This window comes from Pleurodeles waltl, chromosome 1_1 (assembly GCF_031143425.1).
Source record: "Pleurodeles waltl isolate 20211129_DDA chromosome 1_1, aPleWal1.hap1.20221129, whole genome shotgun sequence".
In the NCBI taxonomy this organism is placed as follows: Eukaryota; Metazoa; Chordata; class Amphibia; order Caudata; family Salamandridae; genus Pleurodeles; species Pleurodeles waltl.
The window spans coordinates 921,970,695-921,985,100 of NC_090436.1; the positions used below are offsets into that span (position 1 = coordinate 921,970,695).

General features: G+C 42.6%; 1 protein-coding gene across 2 annotated transcripts in view; it reads right to left on the bottom strand.

Moving 5' to 3' along the window:
* PTPRD (protein tyrosine phosphatase receptor type D) overlaps nucleotides 1–14,406 on the bottom strand; it is a 3,982,777-nt gene that overhangs the window by 3,542,094 nt on the left and 426,277 nt on the right. The gene's annotated exons all lie outside the window — the stretch shown is intronic.

The following is a 14,406-nucleotide window of genomic DNA, read 5'->3' on the forward strand; positions in this document are numbered from 1 at the left end:
TGTAAATATGGCGTGGTGATTTTGGCTTCGTTGGGCCACATTAGCGTAAAACAAATGACGCTAATGTGGCGCAAGGAGACGCTAGGCCCTCTTGAATCTGGGCCATTTCTCTGTGTTCTTTCTTGCTGCGAGAATTCATTGTCCAATCCTAGACTGCGCAGTATGATTCCCTGTGCGAGATTTTGTTGGTTACTTTCATTTTTGTGACTTTATTATCCTTTCCCTATGTGAGACATTATCATTCCCATATGAGAAGTTTACTAATGATCCAATTCCTGAGCCTTCTCGAACTTTGTGGCCATTCTACCACCTTTTTCATGTTTAAATTCAAAATATAATGATTATTTTGGAGGAGCTCTGTACCACCTTGTAGAAGTAACTAAAGATCTGCGCCACAAAATGCATGGCCACCTTGTTATGTGTTCCCCACTGACAAAGCCAAAATTATGTAGGAATTGTTTTGAATTTTGGGTGATTTGATTTGGAACCTCTTTTTCCTAGCACAGCGCCTAACTGACTCCTGTTTTGACAGAAAATGTAAACATGATTTCATCATAGGTATTCTTTTGGCAGACTCATAATGAGTCCAGCCTATAAACCAGTGATCCATAAGGAAAAGAAGATAGAGACGGATCAATTACTAAAGGAGTCGATTAGCAATTCCTTTTCCCCTCCAGACTTGGGATATAGTATACAGAAGGCTGAACTCATGAAGAATTGGAATTGTGTTGTTCACTCCGAACATACCACCTAGCATTCAAACATTCCATTCACAATAAGAGCATTAAGGGTCTCATATACAGAAAGATGAGAATTTGAGTGAAAAATATGTGACTTAGCATAAAGCTAAACATAACACTGGCTATTTAGGGCCTCATTCATGAGGCCCTAGTGGCACACTGCCCCACTGGAGCATTATTTTGTTTAAGCTCCGGTGGTGCAGTGTGCCAGCCCATATTCAAAAGGCCATGCAAAACCACCTTGCATGGCTTTTTATGGCCTTGTAAATGTGACCCTTTCACACATTACACTGTATGAATGGGCGTTCCATGGTTGTTGCTTGTAGTGTTCCCACGCAACAACCAAGGAACACAAAAGAATCTCATGTATTCCCAGATTTACAAGTCTTGGAATGTTTCAGAGTCCTGCGCCACCTCAGGGGTGGAGTAAGAATGATGCAACGGGGAGAAATATATTTTTTCTCCCCATTTTACCTCTTTCTATGTGTGCTGCAAAAACAATCATCCCCACAATGCAGGCATCCCTGCACCATGGTGCACGGGCACCTGCATTGGCACTCAGCAGCAATTTGTGCGCCAGTTGAGGGAGAGAGGGGATCTCACAGATATGGTGCATTTCTGTCCTTTTCCAGTGGCGCAGGGAAGTGGTGCAAGGCACTTGCTGTGCCATCCTCATAAATAAGACCCTTAGTGTCAGATCAGATGAGTACTGCATGTCAGGAAGTTAAGAAAGAACATATCCTTACCATGTGACTCAAGGCCTCATTTACAAGACCCATGGCACAGTAAGTGCCTTGCTACGACACCTTGCACCACCCGAAAAGGGCAGAAATGCACCATATCTACATGATATGGTGCATTTTTGTCTTCTCTCCCTGCGGTGGTGCAGAAATTGCTGCCTACGCCAATGCAGACACCCTTGCACCATGGTGCAAGGATGCCTACATTGTGGGTATGATTGTTTTTGTGCGGGAAGGGACACCTTCCTGCATAAAAACAATCACAAGAGGTGTTTGCCATAGCACACATAGAAAGAAGAACAAACTGGGCTAAATAAAGATATTTCCCCCCATTGCGTCATCCTTACACCAACCTTAAGGTGGAGTAGGACTCTGATGCAGTCCCAAACTTGTAAATCTAGGAAAGCATCAGTTTCCTTTGGGTTTCAAAGGTGTTGCATGGTAACACCCCAAGCATCACACATGGAATGCTGCTTTCACGCAGTGTCATGTGTGAAAGGGTTCATGATTACAAGGCTTGAAAAACCATGCAAGATGGTTTCGCATGGAAATATGGGCTGGCACACCACATCAGCGGAGCATAAAAAATGATGCTCCAGTGGTGAAGTGTGCCACTAGGGCTTTATAGATGAGGCCTCTATTGTCAGCTACAGACATCTTAAGGCATTTTGCCACCAAACACATAGCCTGTGAGACAAGGTCCAAGGTAGAAATGGAGGGAACAGCAAACTTGCCTAACCCTATCAGTATGCAAAAGAAATAACAGAAAGAAACCTTACACCCAGACATTAAGAACGAATAGTCACATTTACATATACCACAGAAAAATGATAGATTATTATGAATTTGTAGTCATACCTGTTATGTCACAATATCAAGTACAAAAATATCATTTGACAAAATATTTTCTAAAAAGTATTGTACCAATGGATGAAGATTATCTAATATTAGCCTCAATTTGACAAAAGTTTGTCATTTGATAGGACACAACATTTATGTTAGAGATATTCATACAACGATATTCTGCTGCCATTCCAGTTAGGGAAATTAAACTCCATCATCTTCAAATACAGGCGGGCTATGTTGCGATTCCATTTATGCCTCAGAATGGTAGATGCTCTTACACTTGTCAAAACAGAAAGGCAGAGAGGTAACAAAATATGGAAAATGAATCGCTTAAAGGCACTTCTTTTCGCACTTACGGATGCGTACAATAAAGAGCAAGTTGCCATTACCAAATGGAGAGAATCGCAGGCACTGAAATGAAACTTTGAAATACGTGCCAAAGACATAAAAGTTCTCTTGCAAAACAGTGCATGCTTTGCCGTTAACTTTTAAAAATTTAACAGTTGAAAATCCCCATTTCATGTGATGTATGTGAACATACACCGTTGAATATCGAGCAATTCATTTGATTGTTTCAAACCATCGAAACCGTTTAACATCACTGCAATATCAAACAAAATACAGATTCATATACATAAAGGTCGTACTTTATTTAATGATGCCCATCTATTGATAACATTAATTTGCAGTGTTTCTGGTCGTTATTTTTTGTGTTTGTATGTGTACTTTAAATAGGAATATTAAAAAGACAGCTCATAAATATAATTTTTAGCTTTCCAATTAAGGGAGCACAATTTTCGATTAAGGACCTGCCGCAGGATACATTGCTTCGACAAAATGTATCTCAACCAATATGGCAGAAGGGGCCATTCACAACCCAGCGTGCTGAATTAAGTTAACATGAATTATTTCCCTCGCTTTCCTTTCCTCCTTTCCACTGACACATGGCTGTTTACAATCCAAAGAGGAACATTTGTGGACAGAAGCCTGTGCTTGACAGCAGTGCCTGCCTTGACTGCCATTTGGTCACAAACCACATTCCTGTCGCAGTTCAATGCCAAATAGACTCTTATTTTGTTGACCCGTCCCACTCTAAAATTAGACTGTTCTATCTGGCACCCTGATAGCATTCTCGATTTGACTTGGCATTTGTGTATTTTACATGGTGTTCAATTTAGAGCTTCTGGTGATTTATGGCGACTGGTTCACCTGCAAATTGCCTACATCGCACATTTGTCTGTATTCTGATTTAATTGTCATTTATGCTTGCTGGTAGAACTCATGGCCAAAGCAGGTGCTACAACTAAATATAGAATCATTGCCAGATAACACAATTTGTAAATATAAGTCCAACTATGAGTTATGTATTGCATTGTTTCTATTCTCTGTACGAATATTTTTTTCTTATATGAAAACCTACTTTGCTTTTTAAGAAACTGCATTTCTCAAAGTAAATATATTGAGTTATAGAGACATACTCGGTGGGTGGGGGGATTAAAGAAAAACGATTTCCCAATGTTCTTACTTACATTAATACCATATGTTTCATTCAGTCTCCAGCTCTTTATTTACTCTCACACTATACATATTCTTATTTGTAGTTATTCTTTTTTTAGGTACTGATAATTATTAGTAATTATGTTAGAAGTGTAATCCAACATTTAGCGCTATTTTATTCAAGCAGATTGCACCCTTGCATCCAAAATGGGCTCTGTGATGCATTTTGTGGTAAGAAAATAGAAATAAATTCTACTGGACATGAACAGCGGTCGCCTGCAGCAGCTGGCTCTCTCTTGGATCCTTCTTACTGTGCAGTAGGATTATTGACCTAAATTATTCTTAATTACTCAAGCTGGCATAACCGCATAATTTTGCATCACAAGAGCAATGCATGATTACTAAATTACTCTGATTACTCGGGCACAATTTGCATTTTGCCCGCACCTTCAAAAAAGGCAAAAAATATACATGTGGAAAGGTCTCTTTATCATCATGTTCTTTTCAATTAGCTAATATGTGATTACCCTACCTAAGAAGTTCTTGCACTGGATGGTGAACGGTCCAAGCCGAGCAAAGAAGGTTCTTTGTTTTTGATTTGGCGATTGGGCTTGCTTTGGAACGACTTGCAGCAGATATGTGCTTCTTTCGGAGTTGAATTTTACTTGATTTGGATTTCTTGACAGGCACAGTCTCTACAACTGTAAATTATGCTGTATGAGCAATGGTGTGCTTGTTACCATTTATATAAACTTCAGAACACCTGCTCCATTTTTTCAATATATATTATTAAAATGATTTTGCAGGAATAGTCAACGAGATATTGAAAACAACTGAGCTTTGCTGATAGTCATGCCAATAAAGCAGTACTTTAATATAAGGTATCATAAGCAGGGAGAGCGACAGTTGAATGGCAACGTTCATTGAACAGATGAGGTGTGTAGCACTAATACTAGAGTTGCAATTCTTATGTGTAAAGAGTAAGGGGCAGATTTATGGAAATTGGTGTTGTACTGATTGCAGCGCCACTTTCCCTGTGGCCCTTAGCACCCCCCCACTGCCGACATGTGTGCACCGTATTTAAAATACGGGTGCACCATGGGGCAGGGTAGGGGGCAATAGCGTCAAATCACATGATACTATTGATGTACTCTGCAGGAGTAGCACAAAAATATTGCTGCTACGCCTGCAGAGTACATAGGGCTCCATTCTAAAGAATGGAGACCCCCTTTTAACACCTGCTTTTGGGCAGGCGTTAACAGTGCCGTAAAAGAAATGTCACAAGCGAATTGCATAGATTTCCTTATTCCATTTTTCCAGCTCCCCTAACGGGGGAACGTCCCCTTTGCATACATTATGCCTGGTGCAGCCATATTGTACCGTAAAGGGTTACAGTGTGGCGCAATGTATGCAGTGCGCCTCCCTGTAAATATGTTGCGGGGATTTTGGCCACGTTGGGCACATTAACGCCAAAAATAATGATGTTAATGTGGCACAAGGTGGCGCAAGGGCATTATAAGTATGCCCCTAAGTGTCTATCAGTGTGCATAGTTAATCATCTCTGCCCTCTTGAATGACACAATGGTTTCTTGAATTCATTACAATTATCACTTTACTTGGTTGGGTCTGTGGGAGGCTGGCCCTCTATGTAGTGTCCAATGGTAGACACTCTATGCAAGGGGTCCAGGCAATCACACATTGGTTTACAGAGGTAAAAACTAGATCACCTAATGCTCTTATTTCTAAGGTAGCTTTATCGAGCAGTTAGGCCAATCTTGGAGAAGTGCAAAGCATTTGTTGTACTCACAATATCAATCTTGCAACTCAGACACTCAAAGGAATAACTTGAGACCAATTTATAAAAATACTTCAGATTTTTATGTCATTTTTAAAACTAAGTTTATCAAAATTGGTGTCATTCTTCTTGAGATATGGATTTTAAAGTTTAATAAATATAGTCTTATTGTGCCTAATTATGCAACATAGGGATCAATAGAAAGTCACCTTTGAAAATACGTATAAAATCACACAGTTGCTTTGCCAAGTTCTTCTTTTGCAGGTTGGTTGAGGTCGTCGGTGAGCACACTGTGCCAACTGGAGAAGTTTGGGTGGCTCCCCGTTCTAGAGAGAGCAGCCGTGAAAGCACTCTGGAGCTGGTGCATGGCCACTGCGGGGGACCACTTGGAAAAGACTGTGTAGGTAAGTTTAGAGGTGGTTCTCTGGGGTATCTTGGAGTGTCAAAGTCGCAAGGGGTGAGGGACCCTTAGAACACAGCAGGTTCTTCATTGCTGGGCACAGGGAGGCCAGGTGCAGAGCAAATCGGTGAGCCAGCAGCTGTGCGCAAAGATGCCCTCTTGAGCAGAAGGTAAGTTGTTTCAAGGGATGTTTGCAGGACAATGGGGGCACTCTGGCGGGAGGTCCATGGTGTTCCAGAAGTCCCTCAACTGGGGCTGCCTACTGGTCCTTTTTAAGCCCCAGGTGGGCTGGTTTTTCTGGTGTCCGATGTCAGGTGAAAACTGGAGGGCACACTTGCAGGGTGTGTCCTTGCGGTCATTGGTCTGTCGTCATGTACAGCTGCAACTTCCAGTTCAGGAGTTAGCTTCTGGTCAGTGAAGTAACCCTCACTGGTTTGCTAGTTTCTTCTTGTTGCAGAGTGGTACCTCCACCCTGGAGGGAGTTTGTGTGTGATTTTTGAAGCCGGGAGGTCCTCTGGGGTTCTTTAAGGTTTTTCCAGTTGTTCAGCATCTCCTCAGCGGCGATTGTTGGGTCCTGGATGCGGCAGGCAGGGTTTGGTGCCTTTTCTTTGTGCAACAGGTCCACAGATCTCGTGCCTTGAATCTCCCTGGTGCTGATCTTCTTTTGTCCATCACATCTGGTTACCTAGTCTAGGTATGCCAACTACATACTGAATTTAATGGGCTTTTTCAAGGGAACCTGCTAGTGTCCAATGGGACCTTTGGGTGGTTACAACCACTACAGTGACCACTTTCTATGGGAAGGGTCACTTCCTATCCCTGTGGTGCATGCCAGGTGGGGCCACTGCTCCTTGCCTTTGTGTAGTTTCCTGCCTTTGCTCCGACTAAAAGGGGGGTTTGAAAAAGGGGTGACCATCTGCTGCTAGCAGCAGGCTTGGGGGTTGAGTTTCAAAGGCGTTAGCCCTTTGAAGCTCACTGCTAGGGCAGTGCACATTCCTGAGGGAGGGTGTGTTACACCCTGGAAGGTCATTGTTTTGTTCTACAAACCAGAGCGACCGATCCCCCGCCAAGGTTTGTAGATTGAGTGTCTGGAGGTGGCAAGCTGGATAAAACCTGTCAGCAGTCATGCCAGGGTAGTCAGCTTTTGCAGTGGGCACCTCTAAGGTGACCCCTTGGTACATTTAGGGATAAATCAAGTACTGGTACCAGGTCGAATTTATCATTCTGAGTTGTTTGATACCAAACATCCCAAGGATTGGAGTGGCCATCATGTAGCAGGGAAATTATGATTGACCAGTGTCCAGCACATGTATTAAAATGGCTGCTCTGTTCTCTCACTATGTTCTAGGTTTGTCAAGGACACAGTGCGGGGCATATGGCTCATGCAGATATGCCCTCACATTTAACATGGTGCACCCTGCTGTAGGGCTGGAAGGCCTGTCGGAGGTGTGTCTTACCCATAGTATATGCAGACTATGGTAGACATGGCACACAGGCAGTGTGTCATGTCGAGTTTGTGTTTGGGTTTGCCCCAGAGTACTCAGACTACAATGGTATGACTGGGTGCATCTGGGTGCATGGCATTAGAGGGTGGCACAATTAGTGCAGATGTCCTCAGGGACCTACCCCTAGTACCTCACATCCTGGGTACCTAAATACCTTTTCTAGGGACTTATAGTGGTAGCTAAAGGTGTAACCAATTACCATTGCAATGTTTTGGGAAAGAACATTGGCACTGGGAACCTGGTTAGCAGGATCCTAGTGCACTCCAGTCCAAGTTGCATCCAGAAACCAGGCAAAAATTGTGTGTGGGGTACTGCAACAAAGTACCAATTTCCCACAGGGTCCGCTGCCTCATCTATGCCCTATGCTTACTGTAGTGTCTAGGAGAAAGACATGGCTTGATGTTCTTGAATTAGAACTATTGGCTCAGCTGGAGATGACATACATTACATAGAACTTAACACTACTCATGCATCACTTATTCAAGAGAAGAGCATACAAATCTTTGAAGAGCACAGCTGCGGAGTTGTCACATCCCGTGCAAGATACAGCACTGTGAATGCATCACCACTGCAGAGCAGAGGTCGCAAGGTAAAAAGCAGCAACCTCGTCCCTTGCACAAAGACAGCCTGGAATGTTTTCCTGCCCTCCTCCAATGTATCTCCTGTTCTTTTTATTTTGAAACCACAAAAAACGAATGTGTTGGAAAACCTTGCACAGGACAAATGACTCACCTGTGAGAGCGCACAGGAGAGTGATTTACAAACTTGCTCCTGACGGATCTTTTTATAAGTTGACTGAAACATTGAGGAAATCAACAATATTAAGCGATTTAGATTTCTGTGCAGCGAATTGGCAACACAATGAGGTCTACGAATATATAATTGAGGTTAACTTATTTATTTCCAATCAATAATCAATCCAACATATGCAAGTCATGAAAGTATTAAAGAGATACAGAATTACAGCTAGCAAGCTGAAATAACACAATCAGTTCAGTCTCATCAAATTAACCCTTTCGTTGCTATGCCTTTTCCCCCCTGTGCTAAGCCTTTTTTTGGTTATTTGGGGTAGTTCACGCTTAAGTCTCCATATGCTTTTTTCCACATAGGTTATCCATGCCAAATTTGTGTCCTTTTTACCAAACTCCTGGGTATTCGAAAGTTACCCAGGAGTTGTGCATTCGCTTGGAGGGGACCGAGGAAATAGCCAAGATACAGCTAAAGTTTGATTTTTTGGGGAAAAATGGGGAAAACGTGCGGCCGAAAAAAGCATCTGGCTTTTCCCCTGGAAATAGCATCAACAAATGGTCTGTGGTACCACAATCACCATCTTCCCAGCTTTCAAGAACAGGCAGACGTAAATCAGAGAACCACATTTTTCAACACATTTGTACATTTTATTGGGACACAACCCACTTTTCTTATTTCATGTGCTTTCAACCTTCTTCTAGTTAGTGGTAGAAATGGGTGTAAAACCAATGGTGGATCTCTGAAAGCAATATATTTTTCAAAAGTAGATACATTTCTGAATTCAGCAAGAACCCAAGCTACCCTGAGCCAATAACTGAGCTGCACCTTGCAATGGTTTTTCATTGTGTACCAGGTTTACAGCAATTAATTTGGTGAAATATAAAGTGTGAAAAATAGGTGTCAAGAAACCCTGTGCATTTCTGAAATAGGAGCAAAACATGGAGTTTAGAAGCAGTGCTTATTTGCACATCTCTGAATTTGTGGGTACCCATACTAGCATGTGAACTAGAGGGCATTTGTCAAAATGACTTCTTTTTTACACACTGTCTTACATCTGGAGGGAGCAAATACAGAGAAAGACAATTGGTAATAACACTTGTTCTACTATTCTTTATTCCTCCAATTCTTCCAATAAAAATGGTACCTCACTTGTGTGGGGAGACTTAGTGACTGTGACAGGAAATTGTCTTAAATACGATGTGGACACATCACATTTTTCCACTGAAAACTGACACTTTTTTCAATGTGACTAGCTGTGGATTTTGGGCCCTAGCACAGCCGACGGCTAAGGAAACGTAGTAAATCTATACATTTTTTTAAACTAGACACCAAGGGGAATCTAGGTTTGGGTACCTTGTTTGACTCTCACTAGATTCTGTTATCTAGAATCCCATGCAAACTTCAAACTTTGTCTAAAAGACATATCTTCCTCACATTTCTGTGATGAAACATTTTGGGGTCTGAAGGGTCACAAACTTCCTTCAGTCCAGCATTCCCCAAAGTCTCTAGATAAAAATATCACCTCACTTGTGTTGGTAGACCTAGCACCCACAACAAGAAATGGCCCAAAATGCATATGGATACATCACATGTGTCCATGCAAAACTGACCCGTTTTTTACAAAGTGCCTAGCTGTGAATTTTATGCTTTAGTTCAGCCGGCACCCAGGGAAATCGAGCAAACCAGTACATTTTTTATAACTAGGCAACAAGGGGAATCTAGGTTGGGGTATCTTGTGTGGCTCTCTTTAGATTCTGTTTTCCAGAATCCCTTGAAAACCTCAAAACTTGTCTAAAAGACATATTTTCCTCACATTTCTGTGATGGAAATTTCTGGGATTTGAAGGGAGCCACAAACTCCCTTGTACCCAGCATTCCTCCAAGTCTTTAGATAAAAATGTCACCTCACTTGTGTGGGTAGGCCTATCAACAATGGCCCAAAACGCACATGGATACATCAAATTTCTCCACACAAAACTGACCTGTTTATTGCAAAGTGCCTAGCTGTGAATTTCGGGCTCTAGCTCAACCGGCACCCAGAGAAATCTCGCAAACCAGTACATTTGTGAAAACTAGACACCTAGGGGAATCCAGGATGGGATGATTTGTGCAACTCTCACCAGGTTCTGTTACCAAGAATTCCTTGCAAACCTCAAAATGTGTCTGAAAAAAACACATTTTCCTCGCATTTCTGTGATGGAAAGTTCTTGAATCTGCACAGAGCCAAAAACGTCCTCCCACTCAGCATTCTCCCAAATCTTCTGATAAAAATGGTGCCTCACTTGTGTGGCTGGGCCAAGTGCCAGTCAATGGAACGTTTGGGGAAATGCCCAGGTCCATGCTGGGTGCCCCCCACCAATACAAAAGAAAAACAAAAGCAATCCCTGGTGTCCAGTGGAATTTCCGCCTCCCAAGGGGCAGATGGGGTAATTTCCCCATCTGCTCCACCAGTAGGGGCAGAAGACTGTCTATATTTTTGGGGGTCTAGGGGCATTGCCATGCCCATGCTGGGCAGCCCCCAACTGTACAAATTTAAGACAAAAGCAGTCTCTGGTGTGTAGTGGTTTTCTCCCCCCTTTGGGAGCAAATTGGACTAAAATTAAGGCTAATCTGCCTGAAAATGGCCAAAATAAATAATGACCATATCATAGGGAGCGGCCCTTGCAAAAGAGGCCACTCCACAAATTATTATTTTTTAAATCCCTGGTGTCTAGTGGTATTCTGCCGATGTGGGCAGATTAACCTACAAGTAAGGCTAATCTTCCCCAGGGGACAGAAAATGTCAAAAATTAATTCCCAAATATTGGGAGCAGTCTTTGCCTAAGGGGCTGCTCCCTGCTCCCAAAAAATGTCCTGGTGTTTAGTGTGGTGGATCCCTGGGACAGGTACCTCTGGAAAGGGGAGATTCTCACCTTTCCAACAATACCTCTGCCCTGTGCTTTGGTGCCCGGGGAGCTGAGATAGCCTCGCAAGCACCAAACCAGTGAAAGTGGAATAAGCCGATCAGCTCATCTCACTTTGACTTTTAATGTAATGATGTCAATGCGCCGTGCACTAGATTATGATTACGTTGAAACAAAACTGCCTCTGGCGGTTGGGGAAGCTATTTCCCAGCTCCTCTGCTCTTTACAGTAGAGGGATTTTGCGCTTGTGTGATGAGGACGGATTGGTTCTGTCCTCACACGAGCACCAGTGCACATGATGGAACCATTCCCTCATGCGCACTGAAGGGGTTAAGATACAAATCAATAACAACCACAGCAATACACAGGAAAACTGAGAATTTGAAATAGGTGTTCAATAAAGAACCCCTGCTCTCTTTCCTAAACATGAAATGATTCTAAGATCATCTAGTCCGAACTTATTAACCAGGAATAAGAATGGGTGGAATAGAATATTAAGGAAATTCAGAAATGCGGGAAGGTGGTAGAATAACAGAGGACTCAGTACAAGTCCTCCAAAAAAAGGAATAAGTGTTTAGCATGAAGTTTCACACTTGCAAGAATAAAGAAAGCGGAGAGGTCTGCACCCCTCAAAGTGTAAGTGAAATCTGTCTCTGCTACTAACAATATAGGCATTAATTAAATTAAACAGAACCTTCAGCATCAATGTCATCTTTCTTCCCTCCAAGAACCAGTCAGCTCCTGATCCATCGTTGGCATTTGCAATACCACCTGAATTTTTCATCGTACAGAACTTGGACAGTTACTGTACCCTTGAACATCTGTTGTTCCTGGTACTCGATGAATAGGAGAATTCAGCTGCTCATTAGATCTTCACATCTCTTGTTAAGTTTTCTCTTCCTAGACCTTACTATCAGCAAACTAGTACATAGAGCAATACTTATTTTTTCTTGGTATGAAACCGTTAAACACATCTGCAAAGAAAGAGCACACTAATAAAAGCAAAATACATTTTAAAGCTAATGCTGTCAGTCTAACCTTAACCAACATTGAATGTGCATTTTGAATACATGGTTATAGATGCACGTACAAAGGTATTTGTCAAATAAATGCTGAGCATGAGTTAGGAAATACATTTACTTCTACAAATAAAACTTATTGTGTGCATATAAAACATAAATAATGAGTACATGTAAGCATTTTAAATGAATATTAGTGTGCACCTTTACAACGCTTCAGTGACTGATTTAGATGTCGCCAGAGGGGGATACCCTGTCACAAATGTGATGGATATCCTGTCCACCATTTCACAATCTCCTTATATCCCATCGGGATTTTAATAAGGTGAACGGGATAACCCTCAGGTTTGTGACCGAGTATTTCCTCCGCTGACATCTAAATTAGGCCCTGTCTTTCAGTAGTTACATTTCAATAATGCATTTACGTATTCACACATTCATTTTATTAAGGCACACAGTAAATAAAATATCTAATGTAAATGTGTAGTTTGTGCAATGATGACATATAAAGAATAGGAGTCTAAATTACGCTACTCCACCTGTGTCACACCTAGAATGGTTTACAGTTAAAACAGTAATAGATTTACTGGTTGTTAGAAATGTGGTTACTGGTTGAGGGAAGTGTAACCCCACAATTCTTGTCAGGGTGAAGTCACAAGCAAATTCCAAATTAACCTGTGCTCGGCCCTCAGGTAGCTTGGCACAGGGCAGTCAGGCTTAACTTAAAGGCAATAACTGTTTTATGGCCCCGCCGGACCGAGACAAAGTCTCAAGTTCAGGTCAACCGCATTGGAGCACAGGCCAGTTACATGGATCCAGTTAGGCCCATTGAACAAGACTACCTCAAATCATGACTGCAAAAAGGTACAGGGTCTTGTGTCGAGATTGCATTGCGCAGCAGAGGCAGTGTGAAGTGTGGGCTTGAGGTGCACTGCAGAGCGTCTGTTCAGTGAAGCTGTGAAATGCGAGGTGATGTCCTTGCATGAAGATGCATCTCAGCTCCAATGGGCTGTGATGGGAAATCCTTATGTCAGGGAAGACTGCACAGTACCGGTGATGCATTGGTTCAGACGGTATGTGTCGAGCAGCAAAGGCGAAGCACCGGTTCTGCAGGTAATGCTCCAGTTCTGCTGGATCCAAAGATGGGCTGGCAGAGTATCTTCAGGCCCACTTCCAAGGATCCATTGCTGGGATGAAACCACTTTAGAGGGCAGGACTCAAAGATGGCTTAGCCCTGGAGATTAGTTCAAGGTTTTTGGGAGCCTATGTTCCTGAGGCTTCTGATCAGGGGGCCAGTCAACTAACTAAGTAACAGACAGTCAGTCTGGGGTCGTGGGTTTAGAGATGCAGGTCCAGCCTTTCTTACCTATGCAAGAAGGCAGCCAGTCAGCACAACAAGCCAACAGTCCTTAAGAGCAGCAGTACTTCAGAGCGGCAGTCGAGCAGAGTGGCAGTCCTTTCAGTATCATGGCAGCTCCCTTTCCTGACAGAGTCCACAGTGTACTGAAGAGTTGTGGGTCTGAGGTCCAACATTTATACCTGGTGCTCACCTTGAAGTGGAGGAAGCCTCTATTTTTCAGCATCCCCTTCCTCTGTGTTCTGGTTCCAGTATGTTTGGGGTTGCAAAAGACCTTTCTGAGAGTTCTCAGGCAGAGCTTTTGTGGTGTGCAAATGTGGTAGAAGACAGCACCTCACTGTCGTTAACTAAAATTGGCCCATCCTGCCAACACCTATCTACCCTTTGTCTCACTGTCTGGGAGCAATACACAAGACCAACTGACAGTTACTCCTAGTCAGATGACCCAGAATCAAGGTGCAGGCACCAAATGGCTAGGACAAGAAAATGGTAGCTTTCTAAAAGTGGTATTCTCAGAATTGCGATTAGAAATCTAACTTTACTATTAGCAAGAAACCACAGCCAGATTGGTATTGTTATGACATATAAACATTTATGCATCACTTTACATGTGCAGGCATACATCATTATGTGGGCCACTTCTGTTCCCTAACAGTTCTGAGGTTATTGAAAAAAACAAATAATGTGCTTTCATCTGAAACTCTGACCTTACCTAGACCATAACTAATAAGGGACCAAGAGAGAGCTCACACTGACAGAATAAGAGGCAGTGTCTTCACTATTTCCTGTTATTGTGGTAGGTTTTACTCTACCTGGCTGCTTCAGTGTAAACATTTGCACTAGATTCACTGCCTA